Raw genomic sequence first — 27,578 nt, 5'->3', positions numbered from 1 at the left:
CAGTGATGGACACGTAACGGTCCTGGCCATGCCGACTGGACTATGCATCAATTGTGAGGTGCACCTTTCCACTCACTGACTGCTTGAGTGCATGGACAATGCGGTCTTTCACATGATGGTGGAGGGCTGGGATGGCTTTGCGAGAGAAGAAGTGGCGACTGGGTAGGTCATAGCGTGGTACTGCATAGGCCATGAGTTCGCGGAAAGCTGCGCTTTCCACCAACCGATAGGGCATCATCTCAAACGAGATTAGTTTGGCAATGTGGGCGTTCAAACCCAGTGTACGCGGATAAGAGACTGAGTACTTTCTTGACCTACTCATAGTGTCTGGGAGGGTGAGCTGGACTTGAGAGCTGCATATGGTGGAAGTAGCGGTGGACAGGGCGGACTGAGAGATGGTTGATGATGGTGATGGAGTTGGTGTTCTTTCTGATGGCCTAGATTCAGTATTTCGTTGATATAACAGTGGGATTCCCTGACTGCTGTGGCCTTGCAACGACACCTCAACATTTGCAGCTGCGCTAACCGGTGGGCTAACAGTGGGGGAAACAATGTAGCGTTGCTGACTACCTTCTTTGTGATCAGTTGCACATGTGGCACTTGAGGTTTGGTGTTGTGTCCACGCTTGCAAGTGCATGCTGGTTAAATGTCTAAGCATGCAACTGGTATTCAAATTTTTCAGATTTTTCCCTCGGCTAAAGGTCTTTGCGCACTTCTTACAGATAACCTTGGCCTGATCATGAGGATTTTGTTCAAAAAAGTGCCACACTGCACTCTTCCTACTTTGGCAGACATTTTGCGGCCTAGCACGCTGTGATGTTTTGACCCTCTGGACAAGCTGTCCAGCAACTCTTTTGATTTTTGGAACCTGTCTTTGGAGTGCTCCGGGCCTGCCAGATAACAGCTGTTGCGATGTTGATGTCTGCTGTGGATGCTCCTCATCTGAGCTATTGGAAGCAGCACCCTCTTCCCCCAATGGATGCCAATCTGGGTCAACAACTGGGTCATCCATCACCTCCTCTTCAATGTCATGTGCACCTTCCTCTGTTTCACCGTGTATGGTGGTATAGTGTGCAGGAAGGGGCACCTGAGTCTCATCAGGGTCAGAATCTGGCTCTGTACACTGCGAGGACAATGTAGTGCTCTGAGTGAATGTACCAGCAGAATCATCTATCAGCGGCTGTACATCAGTGCACTCCATGTCAGATTCATCTTGGCCTGGGTAATTCACCATTTCACTTGATAATCCAGGCATGGTATGTGAAAACAGCTCCATGGAGTAATCAGTAGTATGGCCTGCGTCATCCTTCAATCTTGGTTGTGATGAAGGACACAAGGAAAGGTGTGGTTCATGAACATGAGCCTCCAATGACGACTTAGTGCTTTTACTTTTTACAACTTCAGAAGAGGAGGCGATAGAGCTGGAGGCTGAGTCAGCAATGTAAGACAAAACTTTTTCCTGATGCTCTGGCGTTAAAAGCGATTTGCCAACTCCTAGAAAACTAAGCCTTCGAAGCCTTATGGAGCCAGACGATGACGCAGGCTCAACACCTCCTGCATTCGGTCCTATTTTGCTTTTGCCACTACCATCAGATCCACCACCAACACCATCATTACCAGCTGCCAACCCCCGCCCAATTCCACGGCTTCTTCCACCAGCCTTCCTCATTTTTGGTAGAAATGTAGACAAAATCCTACAAACTATAAAGTAATGTAAAACAAGGTACAAGGTGTCTATAGGACAGGGGAGATTTAGATTTTCTGCAGACACTTGTGGACACTGGACACTTGGATTGTGTGAGGCCCACTGAATATCACAGCGCTATGTCACAGGCTCGATGGCACAGGTGTGAAAAAAGTGACTACAGGATAAGGGAGATTTTTAATTTCTGCAGACACTTGTGGACACTGGACACTTGGATTGTGTGAGGCCCACTGAATATCACAGCGCTATGTCACAGGCTCGATGGCACAGGTGTGAAAAAAGTGACTACAGGATAAGGGAGATTTTGAATTTCTGCAGACACTTGTGGACACTGGACACTTGGATTGTGTGAGACCCACTGAATATCACAGCGCTATGTCACAGGCTCGATGGCACAGGTGTGAAAAAAGTGACTACAGGATAAGGGAGATTTTGAATTTCTGCAGACACTTGTGGACACTGGACACTTTTGGATTGTGTGAGGCCCACTGAATATCAGAGCGCTATGTCACAGGCTTGATGGCACAGGTGTGAAAAAAGTGACTACAGGATAAGGGAGATTTTGAATTTCTGCAGACACTTGTGGACACTGGACACTTGGATTGTGTGAGGCCCACTGAATATCACAGCGCTATGTCACAGGCTCGATGGCACAGGTGTGAAAAAAGTGACTACAGGATAAGGGAGATTTTTAATTTCTGCAGACACTTGTGGACACTGGACACTTGGATTGTGTGAGGCCCACTGAATATCACAGCGCTATGTCACAGGCTCGATGGCACAGGTGTGAAAAAAGTGACTACAGGATAAGGGAGATTTTGAATTTCTGTAGACACTTGTGGACACTGGACACTTTTGGATTGTGTGAGGCCCACTGAATATCAGAGCGCTATGTCACAGGCTCGATGGCACAGGTGTGAAAAAAGTGACTACAGGATAAGGGAGATTTTGAATTTCTGCAGACACTTGTGGACACTGGACACTTTTGGATTGTGTAAGGCCCACTGAATATCAGAGCGCTATGTCACAGGCTCGATGCAGCAGGTGTGAAAAAAGTGACTACAGGATAAGGGAGATTTTGAATTTCTGCAGACACTTGTGGACACTGGACACTTGGATTGTGTGAGGTCCACTGAATATCACAGCGCTATGTCACAGGCTCGATGGCACAGGTGTGAAAAAAGTGACTACAGAATAAGGGAGATTTTGAATTTCTGCAGACACTTGTGGACACTGGACACTTGGATTGTGTGAGGCCCACTGAATATCACAGCGCTATGTCACAGGCTCGATGCAGCAGGTGTGAAAAAAGTGACTACAGGATAAGGGAGATTTTGAATTTCTGCAGACACTTGTGGACACTGGACACTTGGATTGTGTGAGGCCCACTGAATATCACAGCGCTATGTCACAGGCTCGATGGCACAGGTGTGAAAAAAGTGACTACAGGATAAGGGAGATTTTGAATTTCTGTAGACACTTGTGGACACTGGACACTTTTGGATTGTGTGAGGCCCACTGAATATCAGAGCGCTATGTCACAGGCTCGATGGCACAGGTGTGAAAAAAGTGACTACAGGATAAGGGAGATTTTGAATTTCTGCAGACACTTGTGGACACTGGACACTTTTGGATTGTGTGAGGCCCACTGAATATCAGAGCGCTATGTCACAGGCTCGATGCAGCAGGTGTGAAAAAAGTGACTACAGGATAAGGGAGATTTTGAATTTCTGCAGACACTTGTGGACACTGGACACTTTTGGATTGTGTGAGGCCCACTGAATATCAGAGCGCTATGTCACAGGCTCGATGGCACAGGTGTGAAAAAAGTGACTACAGGATAAGGGAGATTTTGAATTTCTGCAGGCACTTGTGGACACTGGACACTTGGATTGTGTGAGGCCCACTGAATATCAGAGCGCTATGTCACAGGCTCGATGCAGAATGTATGAAAAAAGTGACTACAGGATAATGGAGATTTTGAATTTCTGCAGACAATTGTGGACACTGGACACTTTTGGATTGTGTGAGGCCCACTGAATATCAGAGCGCTATGTCACAGGCTCGATGGCACAGGTGTGAAAAAAGTGACTACAGGATAAGGGAGATTTTGAATTTCTACAGACACTTGTGGACACTGGACACTTGGATTGTGTGAGGCCCACTGAATATCACAGCGCTATGTCACAGGCTCGATGGCACAGGTGTGAAAAAAGTGACTACAGGATAAGGGAGATTTTGAATTTCTGCAGACACTTGTGGACACTGGACACTTGGATTGTGTGAGACCCACTGAGTATCACAGTGCTATGTCACAGGCTCGATGGCACAGGTGTGAAAAAAGTGACTACAGGATAAGGGAGATTTTGAATTTCTGCAGACACTTGTGGACACTGGACACTTTTGGATTGTGTGAGGCCCACTGAATATCAGAGCGCTATGTCACAGGCTCGATGGCACAGGTGTGAAAAAAGTGACTACAGGATAAGGGAGATTTTGAATTTCTGCAGACACTTGTGGACACTTGACACTTGCATTGTGTGAGGCCCACTGAATATCACAGCGCTATGTCACAGGCTCGATGGCACAGGTGTGAAAAAAGTGACTACAGGATAAGGGAGATTTTTAATTTCTGCAGACACTTGTGGACACTGGACACTTGGATTGTGTGAGGCCCACTGAATATCACAGCGCTATGTCACAGGCTCGATGGCACAGGTGTGAAAAAAGTGACTACAGGATAAGGGAGATTTTGAATTTCTGTAGACACTTGTGGACACTGGACACTTTTGGATTGTGTGAGGCCCACTGAATATCAGAGCGCTATGTCACAGGCTCGATGGCACAGGTGTGAAAAAAGTGACTACAGGATAAGGGAGATTTTGAATTTCTGCAGACACTTGTGGACACTGGACACTTTTGGATTGTGTAAGGCCCACTGAATATCAGAGCGCTATGTCACAGGCTCGATGCAGCAGGTGTGAAAAAAGTGACTACAGGATAAGGGCGATTTTGAATTTCTGCAGACACTTGTGGACACTGGACACTTGGATTGTGTGAGGCCCACTGAATATCACAGCGCTATGTCACAGGCTCGATGCAGCAGGTGTGAAAAAAGTGACTACAGGATAATGGAGATTTTGAATTTCTGCAGACACCTGTGGACACTGGACACTTGGATTGTGTGAGGCCCACTGAATAACACAGCGCTATGTCACAGGCTCGATGGCACAGGTGTGAAAAAAGTGACTACAGGATAAGGGAGATTTTGAATTTCTGTAGACACTTGTGGACACTTGACACTTTTGGATTGTGTGAGGCCCACTGAATATCAGAGCGCTATGTCACAGGCTCGATGGCACAGGTGTGAAAAAAGTGACTACAGGATAAGGGAGATTTTGAATTTCTGCAGACACTTGTGGACACTGGACACTTTTGGATTGTGTGAGGCCCACTGAATATCAGAGCGCTATGTCACAGGCTCGATGCAGCAGGTGTGAAAAAAGTGATTACAGGATAAGGGCGATTTTGAATTTCTGCAGACACTTGTGGACACTGGACACTTTTGGATTGTGTGAGGCCCACTGAATATCAGAGCGCTATGTCACAGGCTCGATGGCACAGGTGTGAAAAAAGTGACTACAGGATAAGGGAGATTTTGAATTTCTGCAGGCACTTGTGGACACTGGACACTTGGATTGTGTGAGGCCCACTGAATATCAGAGCGCTATGTCACAGGCTCGATGCAGCAGGTGTGAAAAAAGTGACAACAGGATAATGGAGATTTTGAATTTCTGCAGACACTTGTGGACACTGGACACTTTTGGATTGTGTGAGGCCCACTGAATATCAGAGCGCTATGTCACAGGCTCGATGCAGCAGGTGTGAAAAAAGTGACTACAGGATAAGGGAGATTTTGAATTTCTGCAGACACTTGTGGACACTGGACACTTGGATTGTGTGAGGCCCACTGAATATCACAACGCTATGTCACAGGCTCGATGGCACAGGTGTGAAAAAAGTGACTACAGGATAAGGGAGATTTGAATTTCTGCAGACACTTGTGGACACTGGACACTTGGATTGTGTGAGGCCCACTGAATATCACAACGCTATGTCACAGGCTCGATGGCACAGGTGTGAAAAAAGTGACTACAGGATAAGGGAGATTTTGAATTTCTGCAGACACTTGTGGACACTGGACACTTGGATTGTGTGAGGCCCACTGAATATCACAGCGCTATGTCACAGGCTCGATGGCACAGGTGTGAAAAAAGTGACTACAGGATAAGGGAGATTTTGAATTTCTGTAGACACTTGTGGACACTGGACACTTTTGGATTGTGTGAGGCCCACTGAATATCAGAGCGCTATGTCACAGGCTCGATGGCACAGGTGTGAAAAAAGTGACTACAGGATAAGGGAGATTTTGAATTTCTGCAGACACTTGTGGACACTGGACACTTTTGTATTGTGTAAGGCCCACTGAATATCAGAGCGCTATGTCACAGGCTCGATGCAGCAGGTGTGAAAAAAGTGACTACAGGATAAGGGAGATTTTGAATTTCTGCAGACACTTGTGGACACTGGACACTTGGATTGTGTGAGGCCCACTGAATATCACAGCGCTATGTCACAGGCACGATGGCACAGGTGTGAAAAAAGTGACTACAGGATAAGGGAGATTTTGAATTTCTGCAGACACTTGTGGACACTGGACACTTTTGGATTCTGTAAGGCCCACTGAATATCAGAGCGCTATGTCAGAGGCTCGATGCAGCAGGTGTGAAAAAAGTGACTACAGGATAAGGGAGATTTTGAATTTCTGCAGACACTTGTGGACACTGGACACTTGGATTGTGTGAGGCCCACTGAATAACACAGCGCTATGTCACAGGCTCGATGGCACAGGTGTGAAAAAAGTGACTACAGGATAAGGGAGATTTTGAATTTCTGCAGACACTTGTGGACACTGGACACTTGGATTGTGTGAGGCCCACTGAATATCACAGCGCTATGTCACAGGCTCGATGCAGCAGGTGTGAAAAAAGTGACTACAGGATAAGAGAGATTTTGAATTTCTGCAGACACTTGTGGACACTGGACACTTGGATTGTGTGAGGCCCACTGAATATCACAGTGCTATGTCACAGGCTCGATGGCACAGGTGTGAAAAAAGTGACTACAGGATAAGGGAGATTTTGAATTTCTGTAGACACTTGTGGACACTGGACACTTTTGGATTGTGTGAGGCCCACTGAATATCAGAGCGCTATGTCACAGGCTCGATGGCACAGGTGTGAAAAAAGTGACTACAGGATAAGGGAGATTTTGAATTTCTGCAGACACTTGTGGACACTGGACACTTTTGGATTCTGTAAGGCCCACTGAATATCAGAACGCTATGTCACAGGCTCAATGCAGCAGGTGTGAAAAAAGTGACTACAGGATAAGGGAGATTTTGAATTTCTGCAGACACTTGTGGACACTGGACACTTGGATTGTGTGAGGCCCACTGAATATCTCAGCGCTATGTCACAGGCTCGATGGCACAGGTGTGAAAAAAGTGACTACAGGATAAGGGAGATTTTGAATTTCTGCAGACACTTGTGGACACTGGACAATTTAGGATTCTGTAAGACCCACTGAATATCAGAGCGCTATGTCACAGGCTCGATGCAGAGGTGTGAAAAAAGTGACTACAGGATAAGGGAGATTTTGAATTTCTGCAGACACTTGTGGACACTGGACACTTGGATTGTGTGAGGCCCACTGAATATCACAGCGCTATGTCACAGGCTCGATGGCACAGGTGTGAAAAAAGTGACTACAGGATAAGGGAGATTTTGAATTTCTGCAGACACTTGTGGACACTGGACACTTGGATTGTGTGAGGCCCACTGAATATCACAGCGCTATGTCACAGGCTCGATGCAGCAGGTGTGAAAAAAGTGACTACAGGATAAGAGAGATTTTGAATTTCTGCAGACACTTGTGGACACTGGACACTTGGATTGTGTGAGGCCCACTGAATATCACAGTGCTATGTCACAGGCTCGATGGCACAGGTGTGAAAAAAGTGGCTACAGGATAAGGGAGATTTTGAATTTCTGTAGACACTTGTGGACACTGGACACTTTTGGATTGTGTGAGGCCCACTGAATATCAGAGCGCTATGTCACAGGCTCGATGGCACAGGTGTGAAAAAAGTGACTACAGGATAAGAGAGATTTTGAATTTCTGCAGACACTTGTGGACACTGGACACTTTTGGATTGTGTGAGGCCCACTGAATTTCAGAGCGCTATGTCACAGGCTCGATGCAGCAGGTGTGAAAAAAGTGACTACAGGATAATGGAGATTTTGAATTTCTGCAGACACTTGTGGACACTGGACACTTTTGGATTGTGTGAGGCCCACTGAATATCAGAGCGCTATGTCACAGGCTCGATGGCACAGGTGTGAAAAAAGTGACTACAGGATAATGGAGATTTTGAATTTCTGCAGACACTTGTGGACACTGGACACTTTTGGATTGTGTGAGGCCCACTGAATATCAGAGTGCTATGTCACAGGCTCGATGCAGCAGGTGTGAAAAAAGTGACTACAGGATAATGGAGATTTTGAATTTCTGCAGACACTTGTGGACACTGGACACTTTTGGATTGTGTGAGGCCCACTGAATATCACAGCGCTATGTCACAGGCTCGATGGCACAGGTGTGAAAAAAGTGACTACAGGATAAGGGAGATTTTGAATTTCTGCAGACACTTGTGGACACTGGACACTTGGATTGTGTGAGACCCACTGAATATCACAGCGCTATGTCACAGGCTCGATGGCACAGGTGTGAAAAAAGTGACTACAGGATAAGGGAGATTTTGAATTTCTGCAGACACTTGTGGACACTGGACACTTTTGGATTGTGTGAGGCCCACTGAATATCAGAGCGCTATGTCACAGGCTCGATGGCACAGGTGTGAAAAAAGTGACTAGAGGATAAGGGAGATTTTGAATTTCTGTAGACACTTGTGGACACTGGACACTTTTGGATTGTGTGAGGCCCACTGAATATCAGAGCGCTATGTCACAGGCTCGATGGCACAGGTGTGAAAAAAGTGACTACAGGATTTAGGGAGATTTTGAATTTCTGCAGACACTTGTGGACACTGGACACTTTTGGATTGTGTAAGGCCCACTGAATATCAGAGTGCTATGTCACAGGCTCGATGCAGCAGGTGTGAAAAAAGTGACTACAGGATAAGGGAGATTTTGAATTTCTGCAGACACTTGTGGACACTGGACACTTGGATTGTGTGAGGCCCACTGAATATCACAGCGCTATGTCACAGGCTCGATGGCACAGGTGTGAAAAAAGTGACTACAGGATAAGGGAGATTTTGAATTTCTGCAGACACTTGTGGACACTGGACACTTGGATTGTGTGAGGCCCACTGAATATCACAGCGCTATGTCACAGGCTCGATGCAGCAGGTGTGAAAAAAGTGACTACAGGATAAGTGAGATTTTGAATTTCTGCAGACACTTGTGGACACTGGACACTTGGATTGTGTGAGGCCCACTGAATATCACAGCGCTATGTCACAGGCTCGATGGCACAGGTGTGAAAAAAGTGACTACAGGATAAGGGAGATTTTGAATTTCTGTAGACACTTGTGGACACTGGACACTTTTGGATTGTGTGAGGCCCACTGAATATCAGAGCGCTATGTCACAGGCTCGATGGCACAGGTGTGAAAAAAGTGACTACAGGATAAGGGAGATTTTGAATTTCTGCAGACACTTGTGGACACTGGACACTTTTGGATTGTGTAAGGCCCACTGAATATCAGAGCGCTATGTCACAGGCTCGATGCAGCAGGTGTGAAAAAAGTGACTACAGGATACGGGAGATTTTGAATTTCTGCAGACACTTGTGGACACTGGACACTTGGATTGTGTGAGGCCCACTGAATATCACAGCGCTATGTCACAGGCTCGATGGCACAGGTGTGAAAAAAGTGACTACAGGATAAGGGAGATTTTGAATTTCTGCAGACACTTGTGGACACTGGACACTTGGATTGTGTGAGGCCCACTGAATATCACAGCGCTATGTCACAGGCTCGATGCAGCAGGTGTGAAAAAAGTGACTACAGGATAAGAGAGATTTTGAATTTCTGCAGACACTTGTGGACACTGGACACTTGGATTGTGTGAGGCCCACTGAATATCACAGCGCTATGTCACAGGCTCGATGGCACAGGTGTGAAAAAAGTGACTACAGGATAAGGGAGATTTTGAATTTCTGTAGACACTTGTGGACACTGGACACTTTTGGATTGTGTGAGGCCCACTGAATATCAGAGCGCTATGTCACAGGCTCGATGGCACAGGTGTGAATAAAGTGACTACAGGATAAGGGAGATTTTGAATTTCTGCAGACACTTGTGGACACTGGACACTTTTGGATTGTGTGAGGCCCACTGAATATCAGAGCGCTATGTCACAGGCTCGATGCAGCAGGTGTGAAAAAAGTGACTACAGGATAAGGGAGATTTTGAATTTCTGCAGACACTTGTGGACACTGGACACTTGGATTGTGTGAGGCCCACTGAATATCACAGCGCTATGTCACAGGCTCGATGGCACAGGTGTGAAAAAAGTGACTACAGGATAAGGGAGATTTTGAATTTCTGCAGACACTTGTGGACACTGGACACTTGGATTGTGTGAGACCCACTGAATATCACAGCGCTATGTCACAGGCTCGATGGCACAGGTGTGAAAAAAGTGACTACAGGATAAGGGAGATTTTGAATTTCTGCAGACACTTGTGGACACTGGACACTTTTGGATTGTGTGAGGCCCACTGAATATCAGAGCGCTAAGTCACAGGCTCGATGGCACAGGTGTGAAAAAAGTGACTACAGGATAAGGGAGATTTTGAATTTCTGTAGACACTTGTGGACACTGGACACTTTTGGATTGTGTGAGGCCCACTGAATATCAGAGCGCTATGTCACAGGCTCCATGTCACAGGTGTGAAAAAAGTGACTACAGGATAAGGGAGATTTTGAATTTCTGCAGACACTTGTGGACACTGGACACTTTTGGATTGTGTAAGGCCCACTGAATATCAGAGTGCTATGTCACAGGCTCGATGCAGCATGTGTGAAAAAAGTGACTACAGGATAAGGGAGATTTTGAATTTCTGCAGACACTTGTGGACACTTGGATTGTGTGAGGCCCACTGAATATCACAGCGCTATGTCACAGGCTCGATGGCACAGGTGTGAAAAAAGTGACTACAGGATAAGGGAGATTTTGAATTTCTGTAGACACTTGTGGACACTGGACACTTTTGGATTGTGTGAGGCCCACTGAATATCAGAGCGCTATGTCACAGGCTCGATGGCACAGGTGTGAAAAAAGTGACTACAGGATAAGGGAGATTTTGAATTTCTGCAGACACTTGTGGACACTGGACACTTTTGGATTGTGTGAGGCCCACTGAATATCAGAGCGCTATGTCACAGGCTCGATGCAGCAGGTGTGAAAAAAGTGACTACAGGATAAGGGAGATTTTGAATTTCTGCAGACACTTGTGGACACTGGACACTTTTGGATTGTGTGAGGCCCACTGAATATCAGAGCGCTATGTCACAGGCTCGATGGCACAGGTGTGAAAAAAGTGACTACAGGATAAGGGAGATTTTGAATTTCTGCAGGCACTTGTGGACACTGCACACTTGGATTGTGTGAGGCCCACTGAATATTAGAGCGCTATGTCACAGGCTCGATGCAGCAGGTGTGAAAAAAGTGACTACAGGATAATGGAGATTTTGAATTTCTGCAGACACTTGTGGACACTGGACACTTTTGGATTGTGTGAGGCCCACTGAATATCAGAGCGCTATGTCACAGGCTCGATGGCACAGGTGTGAAAAAAGTGACTACAGGATAAGGGAGATTTTGAATTTCTGCAGACACTTGTGGACACTGGACACTTTTGGATTGTGTAAGGCCCACTGAATATCAGAGTGCTATGTCACAGGCTCGATGCAGCATGTGTGAAAAAAGTGACTACAGGATAAGGGAGATTTTGAATTTCTGCAGACACTTGTGGACACTTGGATTGTGTGAGGCCCACTGAATATCACAGCGCTATGTCACAGGCTCGATGGCACAGGTGTGAAAAAAGTGACTACAGGATAAGGGAGATTTTGAATTTCTGTAGACACTTGTGGACACTGGACACTTTTGGATTGTGTGAGGCCCACTGAATATCAGAGCGCTATGTCACAGGCTCGATGGCACAGGTGTGAAAAAAGTGACTACAGGATAAGGGAGATTTTGAATTTCTGCAGACACTTGTGGACACTGGACACTTTTGGATTGTGTGAGGCCCACTGAATATCAGAGCGCTATGTCACAGGCTCGATGCAGCAGGTGTGAAAAAAGTGACTACAGGATAAGGGAGATTTTGAATTTCTGCAGACACTTGTGGACACTGGACACTTTTGGATTGTGTGAGGCCCACTGAATATCAGAGCGCTATGTCACAGGCTCGATGGCACAGGTGTGAAAAAAGTGACTACAGGATAAGGGAGATTTTGAATTTCTGCAGGCACTTGTGGACACTGCACACTTGGATTGTGTGAGGCCCACTGAATATTAGAGCGCTATGTCACAGGCTCGATGCAGCAGGTGTGAAAAAAGTGACTACAGGATAATGGAGATTTTGAATTTCTGCAGACACTTGTGGACACTGGACACTTTTGGATTGTGTGAGGCCCACTGAATATCAGAGCGCTATGTCACAGGCTCGATGGCACAGGTGTGAAAAAAGTGACTACAGGATAAGGGAGATTTTGAATTTCTGCAGGCACTTGTGGACACTGGACACTTGGATTGTGTGAGGCCCACTGAATATCAGAGCGCTATGTCACAGGCTCGATGCAGCAGGTGTGAAAAAAGTGACTACAGGATAATGGAGATTTTGAATTTCTGCAGACACTTGTGGACACTGGACACTTTTGGATTGTGTGATGCCCACTGAATATCAGAGCGCTATGTCACAGGCTCGATGGCACAGGTGTGAAAAAAGTGACTACAGGATAAGGGAGATTTTGAATTTCTGCAGACACTTGTGGACACTGGACACTTGGATTGTGTGAGGCCCACTGAATATCACAGCGCTATGTCACAGGCTCGATGGCACAGGTGTGAAAAAAGTGACTACAGGATAAGGGAGATTTTGAATTTCTGCAGACACTTGTGGACACTGGACACTTGGATTGTGTGAGACCCACTGAATATGACAGCGCTATGTCACAGGCTCGATGGCACAGGTGTGAAAAAAGTGACTACAGGATAAGGGAGATTTTGAATTTCTGCAGACACTTGTGGACACTGGACACTTTTGGATTGTGTGAGGCCCACTGAATATCAGAGAGCTATGTCACAGGCTCGATGCAGCAGGTGTGAAAAAAGTGACTACAGGATAAGGGAGATTTTGAATTTCTGCAGACACTTGTGGACACTGGACACTTGGATTGTGTGAGGCCCACTGAATATCACAGCGCTATGTCACAGGCTCGATGCAGCAGGTGTGAAAAAAGTGACTACAGGATAAGGGAGATTTTTAATTTCTGCAGACACTTGTGGACACTGGACACTTGGATTGTGTGAGGCCCACTGAATATCACAGCGCTATGTCACAGGCTCGATGGCACAGGTGTGAAAAAAGTGACTACAGGATAAGGGAGATTTTGAATTTCTGTAGACACTTGTGGACACTGGACACTTTTGGATTGTGTGAGGCCCACTGAATATCAGAGCGCTATGTCACAGGCTCGATGGCACAGGTGTGAAAAAAGTGACTACAGGATAAGGGAGATTTTGAATTTCTGCAGGCACTTGTGGACACTGGACACTTTTGGATTGTGTGAGGCCCACTGAATATCAGAGCGCTATGTCACAGGCTCGATGGCACAGGTGTGAAAAAAGTGACTAGAGGATAAGGGAGATTTTGAATTTCTGCAGGCACTTGTGGACACTGGACACTTGGATTGTGTGAGGCCCACTGAATATCAGAGCGCTATGTCACAGGCTCGATGCAGCAGGTGTGAAAAAAGTGACTACAGGATAATGGAGATTTTGAATTTCTGCAGACACTTGTGGACACTGGACACTTTTGGATTGTGTGAGGCCCACTGAATATCAGAGCGCTATGTCACAGGCTCGATGCAGCAAGTGTGAAAAAAGTGACTACAGGATAAGGGAGATTTTGAATTTCTGCAGACACTTGTGGACACTGGACACTTGGATTGTGTGAGGCCCACTGAATATCACAACGCTATGTCACAGGCTCGATGGCACAGGTGTGAAAAAAGTGACTATAGGATAAGGGAGATTTTGAATTTCTGCAGACACTTGTGGAAACTGGACACTTGGATTGTGTGAGGCCCACTGAATATCACAACGCTATGTCACAGGCTCGATGGCACAGGTGTGAAAAAAGTGACTACAGGATAAGGGAGATTTTGAATTTCTGCAGACACTTGCGGACACTGGACACTTTTGGATTGTGTGAGGCCCACTGAATATCACAGTGCTATGTCACAGGCTCGATGGCACAGGTGTGAAAAAAGTGACTACAGGATAAGGGAGATTTTGAATTTCTGCAGACACTTGTGGACACTGGACACTTGGATTGTGTGAGGCCCACTGTATATCACAGCGCTATGTCACAGGCTCGATGGCACAGGTGTGAAAAAAGTGACTACAGGATAAGGGAGATTTTGAATTTCTGTAGACACTTGTGGACACTGGACACTTGGATTGTGTGAGGCCCACTGAATATCACAGTGCTATGTTACAGGCTCGATGGCACAGGTGTGAAAAAAGTGACTACAGGATAAGGGAGATTTTGAATTTCTGTAGACACTTGTGGACACTGGACACTTTTGGATTGTGTGAGGCCCACTGAATATCAGAGTGCTATGTCACAGGCTCGATGGCACAGGTGTGAAAAAAGTGACTACAGGATAAGGGAGATTTTGAATTTCTGCAGACACTTGTGGACACTGGACACTTTTGGATTGTGTGATGCCCACTGAATATCAGAGCGCTATGTCACAGGCTCGATGCAGCAGGTGTGAAAAAAGTGACTACAGGATAAGGGAGATTTTGAATTTCTGCAGACACTTGTGGACACTGGACACTTTTGGATTGTGTGAGGCCCACTGAATATCAGAGCGCTATGTCACAGGCTCGATGGCACAGGTGTGAAAAAAGTGACTACAGGATAAGGGAGATTTTGAATTTCTGCAGACACTTGTGGACACTGGACACTTGGATTGTGTGAGGCCCACTGAATATCAGAGCGCTATGTCACAGGCTCGATGCAGCAGGTGTGAAAAAAGTGACTACAGGATAAGGGAGATTTTGAATTTCTGCAGACACTTGTGGACACTGGACACTTTTGGATTGTGTGAGGCCCACTGTATATCAGAGCGCTATGTCACAGGCTCGATGGCACAGGTGTGAAAAAAGTGAATTGTATAATTGGGCAGAATAGGAATCTCCCTAGAGTGTAGGTCTGTAAGAACGGAACAAGTCCTCCACTTATCCTTCCACAGTGACACACAGATAGCTTCACTGTGGCTGTGATAACAGCCGTTACACGGTACTGTGTGAGGAGCGTACACCGCTGTATGGTGTGAACAAATGCACGCTCAGTACCTTAGCAGGACAAAAAAAAAATTGGGATTGCTTTTAAACAAGCAGTTTGCAGAGCAGTGGGGAAACAGCAATGCAGCTGTCAGGAAGCCTTAGAAGGCAGCCTAACAACCAACACCGCTGATCCACCACAATATAGCCTCCCCTTGCACTGCACACACAGTGACTGGTGTGTTGCACAGGCAAAATCGCTAGCAGCAGAAGCAGTTTTTTTGTCTTCTTCCCTGCCTAACGCTCTTCCTACAGAATCAGCAACCTCTCCCTATGCTAAGATCGGCAGAAGTAAGATGGCGGTCGGCGTGCACGCCCTTTTATAACCCCTGTGATGCCCACCAAAGCAAGTCAATCACTTGCATGCCCTTCTGAAAGATGGTGGTGACCCTTGCCTATGTCATCACGTTGCCCACAGTGTCCGTGGATCCTGATTGGCTGAAAAAGAGCGCTAAACAAACTTTTGAAACGCGACTTTGGCGCGTAAGTCGCCGACCTCGTGGCCGACCTCATCCTAGGGTCGGGTTTCGTTTCATGAAACCCGACTTTGCCAAAAGTCGGCGACTTTTGAAATTGTTCTACCCGTTTCGCTCAACTCTAACTCTTAGTATAAATATGACCAATATTAAAGAGAATCAGTCACCAGGTCTCTGCCACCCAATCTGAGAGGAGCATAATGTAGACACAAAGACCCTGATTCGAACAATGTGTCACTTGCTGGGCTGCTTGTCACTTGCAAATCACTGTTTTGCCAGCAGATTATCACTAGGGGACTAGTAATCCTGCTGCTATGTAGTCCACCATATTCGCAAACTCTGTACAATCCTGCCCCCTCTACTTATTGGCAGCTTTCTGCCTACGCACAGTGTCTACAGAAATCTGCCAATCAGCATTCAGAATAACTGCTAGATCTGCTGCAGATAAAACAGTAATTTCCTCAAAACTGCAGAAAACAGCCCAGTAAGTAACACATCACTAGAATCATGATCTTTGCCCCTACATTATACTATTTCAGAAGGGGTAGCAAAAATGGGTGACAAATTCCCTTTTAATGTATTTTCATGAGATACAACAAAATAAAATTCAACCTTGGTAAACATACGATTTACTCGAATATATGCTCATTCACAATAACGGAAAGCAGCTCTGTAAATGTGCCTTGTATTCTTGTCTCCACTCTAGGAATATGAAATAAATCTTCTAACAGTTTAAGAGATATGGTGCTTGTGAAAGAGCAGTAATCTACCGCTCAATGATCTGTTTTACATTAGTAATCTCTGTCGTAATCCTATTGTCTTGTGCTCTTTAAATGGCCCCATCAATCCATTGTATTTGGTGATTCCTATGTTCTGATGATGGATAAATGATTTCCAGGTGACTTCACTACACTGGCCAGACCATCTCTCAACTAGATAGGCTGTTACTTTCTAAGCCCTAAAAGCTTCCAACAACACCAGCCCATGGCTGCACTAAACCAAGTTTTTATGAACGTTAACTACATTTTTATCTTATGTACTTATACCAGTTTCTCTGGTTTCATGCCCTAGTGCACTAAGCGTATTTTGAATGCTCAGTCTACGAATGTATCTAACATAAATCCGATCTCGGGAAGAAATGCTGGAAAAAAAAGAGAATAAATAAATGATGTGTTATTGAACAAACACCACGGCACTGTTGAACAGTCACTCAATGAAGAGGGCAGGAAGAAGCAATGGACCATGGTAATGTGTAATCTTACTACTCAATGGGCTGTGTGCCTCACAAAGCTTCCCAATGCAGGACGTGTCAAAGAGATAAATAGCACAGTGTCCTCTTCAAAAATATGATTAATACCCTCCTCGGTCCACTGCTGAAGATGTAGTGGGTACAGCTGGTTTGGACAGCAGTTGCATTGAGAAAAAATTCAGGACGATCTCAGCAGAGCAGAGAGGGCAAAGACTAGGACGAGCAAGCGACTGAAAGGGGGAGGACAAAACTAGGCCACTGATGGCCAAAAGGGACCCATTCAGCTGCTGTTTAAGCAGTGCTTAGAAAACTTTCAAGCATGTGAAGCCAGGCCACAAGTGCACAGTCCTTGGGCAGGGGCAATATAGAAGGCTTTACAGTTCATTGTGTACTAGAGTCTTTTCATGCCTCTCGAGAGGAGACTCAGATGATCCTAAATCTTTGTTTACAGGGCACAACACAATTCTTCCCATATTTACACATCATCTGCTCTTTTCTGAACCTTTGAAATAACTTTGACTTTCATCTTTTTTTTAAATCGAAGACTTTATAATTCACATAGACTGCAGCCCCAATATCAATGCTATCTCAAGTACATCGTTTTATTTCTAGGATTTAAAACTTGCCTTATTTTCGACAGCGTCTTACAGTAGGCTAATGCAATGCTGTCACAGCTACATCTATTTGACCTTGGCAGTGCTTTGACAAGGGTTAATAACGTAACAATTTATTCTTCGGACTAATGTTTAACAACTTTCTTTCTTTAGAGAGTGTATTCCAGGTCTTCTGATTGGCTTACCATAGGATACATAACTGTTTATGTATATATATATACAGTATATATATATATATATATATATATATATATATATATATATATAAAATGTGTGATCCAATATCCTGCTGTGACTCATTTAAGGAGAATCACGTAAAATGTAGATTTTATAATTGTTCTTGATACTTGTAACAAATAAGGTCAAAGGTAAAGTCCATTCAGTGGCTGCCTTGGACATAGAAAAAAAAAAGATTTTTGGAAATCTTAGTGGTTCTCTGCGTTACAAAAGTTGCACCAAACTTCAAATTGCGATCTCTATTTGCACTGTTTACAACCGTTTTCTACTTTCACACTTTTCTTAAGTTGACGTGACTCTCTCGTAATAAATTCTTGGAGAGCTATACATTCAGGATTCTGTTGCCCTTAAGGGGGCTTTACACATAGCGATATCGCTAGCGCGTCACCGATTTTGTGACGCAGCAGGGATATCACTAGTGATATCGCTACATGTGATACTCACCTCCGACCGGCTCCCCCGCTGGCTATCGCTGATCGCGCGAGATCGGCCTGGTCCATTTCTCGTCGTTGGCTTCCTGCTGGCGCCGACGGTGCGAGCCATGGACGCAGGCGGAAGACGGACACCCTCGCCGCGTCTGAAGGGTAAGTAACGATCGCCGACCCTGCTGCATCGCTAGTGAGATCTGCCTGTATGGCAGCTCATTAGCAACCATTTAGCGACGCACCAGCGATCCTGACCGGGTCATATCATGGTCGGGATCGCTGGTGTGTCGCTAAATGTAAAGGGGCTAACCCTCAGTGCAAGCTCCATTTGTGTCCTTATTTATCCTTCTACAAACCATGAGATCTCATTTTTCCCTTGTGCTGGCAGATGCTATTGCTGAGGACTGTGTGATTGCCCTTTCCCCCTATATAATGTGCCATGTGTGCCTTACATTGTTTCCACACTCATACATAACCTGGAGGTAAGAACGTTGTGCTATCAGATGTACAGTATGTCAGAAGCAGCAGGAAAATCTGCTCTGTGAAGAAGTTACACAAACTCATAAAATTACACAAACAAATAACTACATGAACACAATGGCAGATGCCAAGGATCCCTACTCCCATAGGTTCCCCTAGCATTTACAGCCAGAAACTACATGGATAACAGCAGTTCTCAATTATCAGTGTAGTTTACAATGTTGAGACTGCATCAGGACCTTTGGTGACATCACAGTCTTCTGACCGTGATACCACCAAAGGACCTGTACCCTGTAGAAGTCTAGAAGTACTGACGAGAAGGAGACTGACTGGTAAGCTCCATATCGTATGTGAATATTTGTGTGTATATATATGTATGCATGTTTGTATGTGCTCTGTATATGCATGTGTGCATGTGGTCTGTGTGTATATATATATATATATATATATATATACACACACACTTGTGTACATATTTCTGCGTGTATGCGCTCTATGCATACATATGTATCTTGATGTATATGTTCTGTGTAAATTTATATATATCTGTCTGTATGTGGTCTATGTATACATATGTCTGTATGTATGTATATATGTTCTCTGTGTATGAATGTGAGTGCTATGTGTACAAGAGTATGTCTGTATGTATGTGCTCTGTGTAAATATGCATGTATGCGCTCAGTGCATACATTTGTACTGTATGTGTGTATGTTCTTTGTGTATACATGTGGGTATGCATATATGTTCTCTCTGTATACATGTTTGTGTATGTAGGTATGGGCTTTGTATCCGTGTGTATGTGTTCTGTGTATACATATGCATGTGTACATGCTCTGAGTATACATGTGTCTGCATGTATGTGCTCTGTTTATACATATATGACTGTATGAGAAAGCATATAATGGAAAAATGCATCCAAGAACCAGAACATAAAGTTAAAAAGTATAGTTTTATTAAATAAGAATATTAAAATAAACATACATAAAATATGTATAAATGGATGGTGATAGCAAATGTCCAGATAGATGCACCGCAACTACAAAAAGGTAACAGCATAGCTGAACAAATTAAACAAATGCATGATTATAATGCAGATGTGCAGGGTTTTTCTTATAAGTAGTGTTGAGCATTCCGATACCGCAGGTATCGGCCGATATTCACTGTATCGGAATTCCGATACTGAGTTCCGATACTTTTAGCATATCGAATACCGGAATCGGAAGTTCCCATAATGCTATGAGCCAGTTTGATTTGATTCAGCCAATGACAATCCTCAGAAGTGTGGGCACATCCTGTTAGGCATGTTAACTAATGGCATGGCTGTGATTGGCTGCTGAAATGATGTCATGATGCACTATAAAAGCCGTCGCCGCCGCCATTTTGGGTTCACTCTGCTGTGAATTCAGTTAGGGACAGGCTGCTGTTCAAGACTGTGAGGGACAGTTAGAAATAGCGATTTTCACAATCATAGTGTGCTTTATCCAGGCTACATAATCCACCACTGTAGCTTTCTTTTGCCTTGCAGCAGTGTTCACAGCTGTCTGCAAGGTATGTGTGAGTGCAGCTCACGCTGAGTAGTGTGTCCTGCAGCCACGTCTGGTTGTAGGCCGCTCAGCGTGTGTCACTGCCTCATATATATTTTTCTTTTTTTGCTGCTCATTTTTCATTCTCCTATTAGTGTGCACTGTGCGTCCATCCATATCCATATACATTGGTTGCAAACACTATAGGAGTAGACAGCGGAGCCTCTGCAGTCTTTCAGTGCTAGTGCCCAGTTTGCTGCACTGTTCATGGCTGTCTGAGAGGTCTCTGTGTGTGAGTGCAGCTCACGCTGAGTAGTGTGTCCTTCAGCTACGTCTGGTTGTAGGCCGCTCAGCGTGCGTCACTGCCTCACACATATTTTTCTTTTATTGCAGCTCATTTTTTATTCTCCTATTGGTGTGCATCCATCCGTAGCCATCTACATTGGTTGGTAGCAAACACTATATAGGAGTAGATAGAGGAGCCTTTTTTCTGGTTTGTGCCCTTCAGCTGCAGCTAGATTAGTATTACCCTATTTTTTGGAGCCTCATCTTCTTTGTATTGTAGGTTACCTGCCTGCATTGTAATAGCTCCAAAAAGTTTGTGATACTATCGCTTTCAAATCTTTGGTCACATCCTTTTAGTTTTTTTTAAAAAAACAAAAACAAAATAAAGTTCACCAAACACTTCATTTGACAGTTGTGTAGGCCACATTAGCTCCTATTAAAGTGTAGTCCACACACACACTTCATAAAATTAGTGTTTTTATACCTGTTACCAGCTGTTCAGGAATAAGCACACTGAGCCCCCCTTTGTACTTTTCTGCCTATCTTTATCAGTCAACCAAGATGAAGAAGGCAGGGAGTAAGGCACGTGGGCATGGGCGTGGAGTTTCAGCAGGGAGAGGACGTGGCGATTCTGCAGGGAGAGGACGTGTGGATTCTGTGCATGCTGCGGGCACCAGTGAGTCAGCATCCCCCAGTTTTAGCAGGCAACAGTCCTCCATAGTGGAGCACGGTTACAATCAGTAGTAGTCTACAACCTATATAAAACTTGCTGAAAGTTGGCCTCCGCCTGCTGCATGATTGATCCTGGGCTTCAGCACAGCCAGTTGTCGCTCGGAAGTGCTGTCTGCACAGAGAAAAACACTAGCACCTGTGTTAGTGGGGTTCAGTAATGTCTGCTGTTCTCCTGCTGTGTGGACGGCAATGTCTCCTGCTGCCTCCACATTCAAAAACCATCAGGCCTCTGCCTGCTCCATGCTTGATCCTGGGCTCCAACAACGCCAGTTGGTGTTCAGAAGTGCCGTCTTCACAGAGAAAAACACACTAGTTCCTGTCTTAGTGGGGTTCAGTAACGTCAGCTGTTCCCCTGCTGTGTGGACGGCAATGTCTCCTGCTGTCTCCACATGCAAAAACCATCAGGCCTCAGCCTGCTCCATGCTTGATCCTAGGCTCCAACAATGCCAGTTGGTGTTCAGAAGTGCCGTCTTCACAGAGTAAAACACACTAGCTTCTGTGTTAGTGGAGTTCAGTAACGTCAGCTTTTCTTCTGCTGTGTGGACGGCAATGTCTCCTGCTGCCTCCACATTCAAAAATCATCAGGCCTCAGCCTGCTCCATGCTTGATCCTGGGCTCCAACAATGCCAGTTGGTGTTCAGAAGTGCCGTCTTCACAGAGAAAAACACACTAGCTCCTGTCTTAGTGGGGTTCAGTAATGCCAGCTGCTCCCCTGCTGTGTGGACGACAAAGTCTCCTCCTGCCTCCAAAATCACACTACATCTTATTTTCTACTCGCTCCAAGTAGGCCTCAGCCTGCTCCATGATTGATCCTGGGTTTCAACACAGCCAGTTGCTGCTTGGAAGTGCCGTCCGCACAGAGAGAAACACTAGCTCCTGTGTCAGTGGGGTTCAGTAACGCCAGCTGCTCCCCTGCTGTGTGGATGGCAAAGTCTCTTGCTGCCTACACAGTCACACTACTACTGATTTTTAACCGTGCTCCACTTAGGCCTCTGGCTCCTCTATCTCTAGTATTTCCCCTGGCCTCCAACCCCGCCAGTTGCTGCTCTGAAGTGGTGTCTGCACAATCCACACTTGTTCCTGTGTTACTGGGGCTCAGTCACATCAGTTGATCCCCTGATGTGTGTCCGGCAATGTCTCCTGCTGTGTCCACATTCCCATTACTAGTAGTGGGAATGTGGACACAGCAGGAGACCTTGCCGGACACACATCAGGGGATCAACTGACATGACTGAGCCCCTGTAACCCAGGAACAAGTGTAGATTGTGCAGACGCCACTTCAGAGCAGCAACTGGCGGGGTTGGAGGCCAGGGGAAATACTAGAGACAGTAGGGTAGAGTCAGCTGGTTCTCGGCGTCACTTTGCCACCAATACGTTGTACTGTCGTGTTGCGGTCTGGTTAGCCGAGTCTATGGTGCCTGCAGTTTCGATGCTTCCTATGTGGGCTGCGGGTTCTGGTAATAAAGGCTGGTTCCGTAGTGCCAATAGGACAAGCACCCCCTGTTGGACTGTGGGTTTCGGTAACTGCGTCCTGCTCACGGCCTTGCAACTTTGTTTAGTATGGGTACCTTGTGCTACCCATCCGGGTTCCAGCACCGTCAGCTGGTTCTCGGTAGTTCCTTTGGCCTAGGTGCCTCCTTCTCGGTATCCGAGTTCCAGCTACGTCAGCTGGTCCTTGGTAGTGCTTTGTAGCACAGGTACCTCCTGCTAAGTAACTGTGTTCCAGCACCGTCAGCTGGTCCACGGTTGTGCCATTGGCTCTTGTTCCTTCTGCTGCCCCTCCGGGTTCCAGCACCGTCAGCTGGTCCTCGCTAGTTTCATTTGCTCTTGCAGCTTCTTCTACCCATCCGTGTTCCAGCACCGTCAGCTGGTTCACGGCAGTGCCTTTGGCCTAGGTGCCTCCTTCTCGGTATCCGAGTTCCAGCTACGTCAGCTGGTCCTTGGTAGTGCTTTGTAGCATAGGTACCTCCTGTTTAGTAACCATGTTCCAGCACCATCAGCTGGTCCACGGTTGTGCCATTGGCTCTTGTTCCTTCTGTTGCCCCTCCGGGTTCTAGCACCATCAGCTGGTCCTCACTAGTTCCCTTTGCTCTTGTTCCTTCTGCTACCCATCCGGGTTCCAGTACTGTCAGCTGGTTCTCGGCAGTTCCTCAGCCTTCTTGTACCTTCTGCTACTTTTCCAAGTTCAAGCTTGTGGAAATGGTTTTTGGTTCTCACTCTGGATCTCCCTGACGATGACCCTGAAGACGACGATCCTGAAGACCACACCGAAGAAGACCAAAAAGATGACCCTGAAGAAGATGACCAAGAGGACAAAGAACATGAAGACAACCACCAAGATGCAGAACAACAAGAGACAGAAGATGAAGAAGCAGAAGAACAAAAAGCAGAAGAACCAAAAGAAGAACATTAAGCATAAGACTAAAAATCAGAGCAAAAAATATTATCTAAATTATAAGCAGAAGAAGACTAAGCAGTGTATGGGGGTGAGTCCGTTCCTCTTCGTGGTGCCCCTGGAAAATGGCTGCTGCTGCAGGCCAAACTGAACACGGACAAATCCTGTTGTAAATCTTTTGTGACAGGCAGAACGGAAGGTGTAATCTTCAAACTTTTATAGATATCAACTACAGCAATGCTTGTCACAAATAAGAATATGATGAAGAAGAAGAATAGGAAGAAGATGAAGAAGTAGAATACGAAGAAGAATAATTGTTGAATAAGAAGAATATGAATAAAGTACAAAGTACAAAAAAAGAATAATAGGAAGAAGGTGAAGAAGAAGAAGATGAATAAGGTGAAGAAGAAGTTGATGAAAAAGATGCTGCTGCTGCTGAGGATTATGAAGGAGAAAGTGTGGGAGAAGTAAAAAAGAAGGTGAAGAGCATGGAAGTAGTGAAACATACATATCTGACAAAATATAAAAGAGGTTAACATAGTCAATATCTTTGTAACTCCAAACGTTTTAAAAAAAAAAATATTTCCTGCTATTCCATTTGATTGGGCTAAACCTCTATGGCTTTAATGTCTCCTACACCTCCCACAATACATTCTACATTGTTATTAGTTGTTTTTCTTCATGTAGAATTAACCTACAAGGAAAGAAAGGTTTTTTTTTAATTCCGATATTTCTGTTCCATTGACTTGAATGGGACTTCCGGGATCGGAATCAGCAATACCCGATACTTTTTTTATATCGGCCGATCCAATCCGATCCGATATTTGTCAATATCGGGTGGTATCGCTCAACACTACTTATAAGTAAACTGGTAAGTAGAACTAAATAATCCAAAAAGGGAATAACACCAACACACTGGTGTTTAAGAGTTATAAAGTGAAGTATTAAATGAGTCCTACATGGGGAATGGCTCCCTGAGAGTTGACTGTATGTATGCTCTGTGCATACATGTGTGTCTGTATGTACGTGCTCTGTGTATACATGTGTGTCTGTATGTACGTGCTCTGTGTATACATGTGTGCATGAATGTATGTGCTTGGTGTATACATATGTTTATGTGTGTGCTCGATGTATACATGTGTGTGTTGTGCTGTATGTGTACATGTTTGCCTGTGTATGTTCTCTGTGTATACATATGTGTGTTTAACACTGTCATATACCGCACGTGTATGCATGCAGCATCCACATTTATAACTACTCTGAGCACAGGCGAGAGTTCATAGTTGTAAACATGTCAGTAATCACCCAACCAACAAGCAAAATGATGCTCTTTCATTGGGTGATTTGATTGTTTATGCCAGAACAAAAATCATTGTTCTCAGCAGCATATCACCCGGTGTAAACTGCAGATGTGTGGCTGATAACTTGATACTGTATGGGGACAGATTCATCTATTATTGTGTTCTGTGCCCAGCATTCTTCGTCAGCCTGTGTAAAGAGTCCAGTAAACAAGCGTCAAACGACTTGAATATTGTTGATGGCGCTCATTTAACTCAGATCATGTAAATGCAACCTAAATGTTTCTGTTTGACGTTGAAATATATTTGCATTTGCGGCTCCACTTTTAACTTTTGCCCAAGGCCCAACTTTGTCTAAAATCGGCCCTGCACTTTGGAGGATGTATGTGTTACATTGACATTTAATCTTTATACATTTAATTTTGACTAGCTGGCAGTTATGTTTGCAGCAAACTGTGTGATGCCTCATTTATTGCCAGGTTTCTTTTGAATTCTAAGAGTTTAGTGAACTATTATAGGGGTATTAGGATTTGCTTAATTATTCTGATAAATACATATTATTCTTCTGCAGCAGCAGACACAGACAGAAGAGGACCCCTGTGCAAGGACAATATATGGGCCCTTTGTACCTCAATAGCTCCTCATAATGCACAATTCCACCTGCTTTGGAGGTGGAAGTGGGTCCCCTTGTTTCTTGGTCCCTGTGCGGCTGCATACATTGCACTAATAGTAGGTCCGCCCCTGCTCTGCCTGATATGTGGACTTCCTACAGGTTTTTTTTTACACTTAAATTAGTGAGACACCTCCATACAGTTGGCGAGACTTGGCTGGTTGGAACTTTTGACATCAATTACTCTGTATGCTATGAATAGGCTATGCTTTTTATCTAGATGCAACCATTTACAGATTTTTATTCAGAACAAAGATGTATAAATAAAATAGTATTTTAGTCCCTTTAGGCAGTTTTAATTTTTTATAACTTCAACCTTTTCTTGAGTGGGGAATGAAAAAATAGCAACAGCACTATATATAACTATAGATATCCATTGCACTTTACATGTGAGGAGGGGCATGCATAATAAAAAACAAGCACAGTAATCTTAAATACAAGTCACGACTGGTACAGGAGGAGAGAGGACCCTGCCCGCAAGGACTCACAATCTACAAGGGATGGTTGAGGATACAGTGGGTGAGGGTAGAGCTGGTTGTGCAGTGCTTTGGTGGATTTGTGGTTACTGCCGGTTGTAGGCTTGTCGGAAGGGGTAGGTCTTCAGGTTCCTTTTGAAGGTGTCCATGGTAGGCGAGAGTCTGATATGTTGTGGTAGAGTAGGGTGAATGCACGGGAGAAATCTTGTATGAGATTGTGGGAAGAAGAGATATGAGGGGAGTCGAGACGGAGATCTTGCAAGGATCGTAGATTGCTTCCAGGTGAGTACCGGGAGACTAGGTCACAGATGTATAGAGGACACAGGTTGTGGATGGCTTTGTATGTCATGATTAGGTTTTGAACTGGAGTCTCTGGGTAATGGGGAGCCAGTGCAGGGATTGACAGAGGAGAGAGGCTTTAGAATAGCGGGGGGGGGACAGGTGGATTAGTCAGGAAGAAGAGTTTAGAATAGATTGGAGGGGTGCAAGAGTATTAGAGGGGAGGCCACAGAGCAGGAGGTTGCAGTAGTCAAGGCAGGAGATAATGTGGGCATAGACTAAGGTTTTTGCAGATTCTTGGTTGAGGAATGTCCTGATCTGGGAAAAATTTTTGAGTTGAAGTCGTCAGGAAGTGGGAAAGGCTTGGATATGTGGTTTGAAGGAGAGATCAGGGTCAAGGATTACCCTGAGGCAGTGAGCTTGTAAATGGCTTGAGGCAGCCATTTACTTTAATGGATAGGTCTGTTGGGGGGTTTGAATGAGGGGGACAGATGATGAATTCTGTTTTGTCCATATTAAGTTTTAGAAATGTAGCAGAGAAAATGGATGAAATATCGGTCATACATTGTGGGATTCTGGTTAGTAGGATGTGATATCTGATCCAGAGATGTAGATCTGCGCGTCATCAGTAGTCACTGAGGCTGCGCAGACTCCCCGCCTGACCCACAGTGAACTTACAGCATGGAAAAATGTTCAGAAACTTTCCCACGCTAATCAGTTCATCTCCGGTCAGGCGGGGAGGCTGCGCAGGCAGCTTCTCAGTCATTCCTCCATGGTGTACAGCCGGGCCGGTCGTATTAGCACTGGTCCTGGTTGTAAACTATTTAACTCCTTGAGATGGATTACGGCACGGGACTTGACTGTAAGACGGACAGGTATGGGATATTGTTGCTTTTTTAATTGGGATTTTTTACAGGAGAATGATTGCTTCGAATGGTTTGGGAGTGTAATAAAAATGGAAAAAATGTGTGTTTATTTCATTAGAAGTCTTTTTTCTT

The sequence above is a fragment of the Dendrobates tinctorius genome, unplaced genomic scaffold (genome assembly GCF_039654945.1).
Source record: "Dendrobates tinctorius isolate UK_male_01 unplaced genomic scaffold, ASM3965494v1 ptg000022l, whole genome shotgun sequence".
Taxonomy (NCBI): domain Eukaryota; kingdom Metazoa; phylum Chordata; class Amphibia; order Anura; family Dendrobatidae; genus Dendrobates; species Dendrobates tinctorius.
This window is presented reverse-complemented; position numbering follows the sequence as displayed.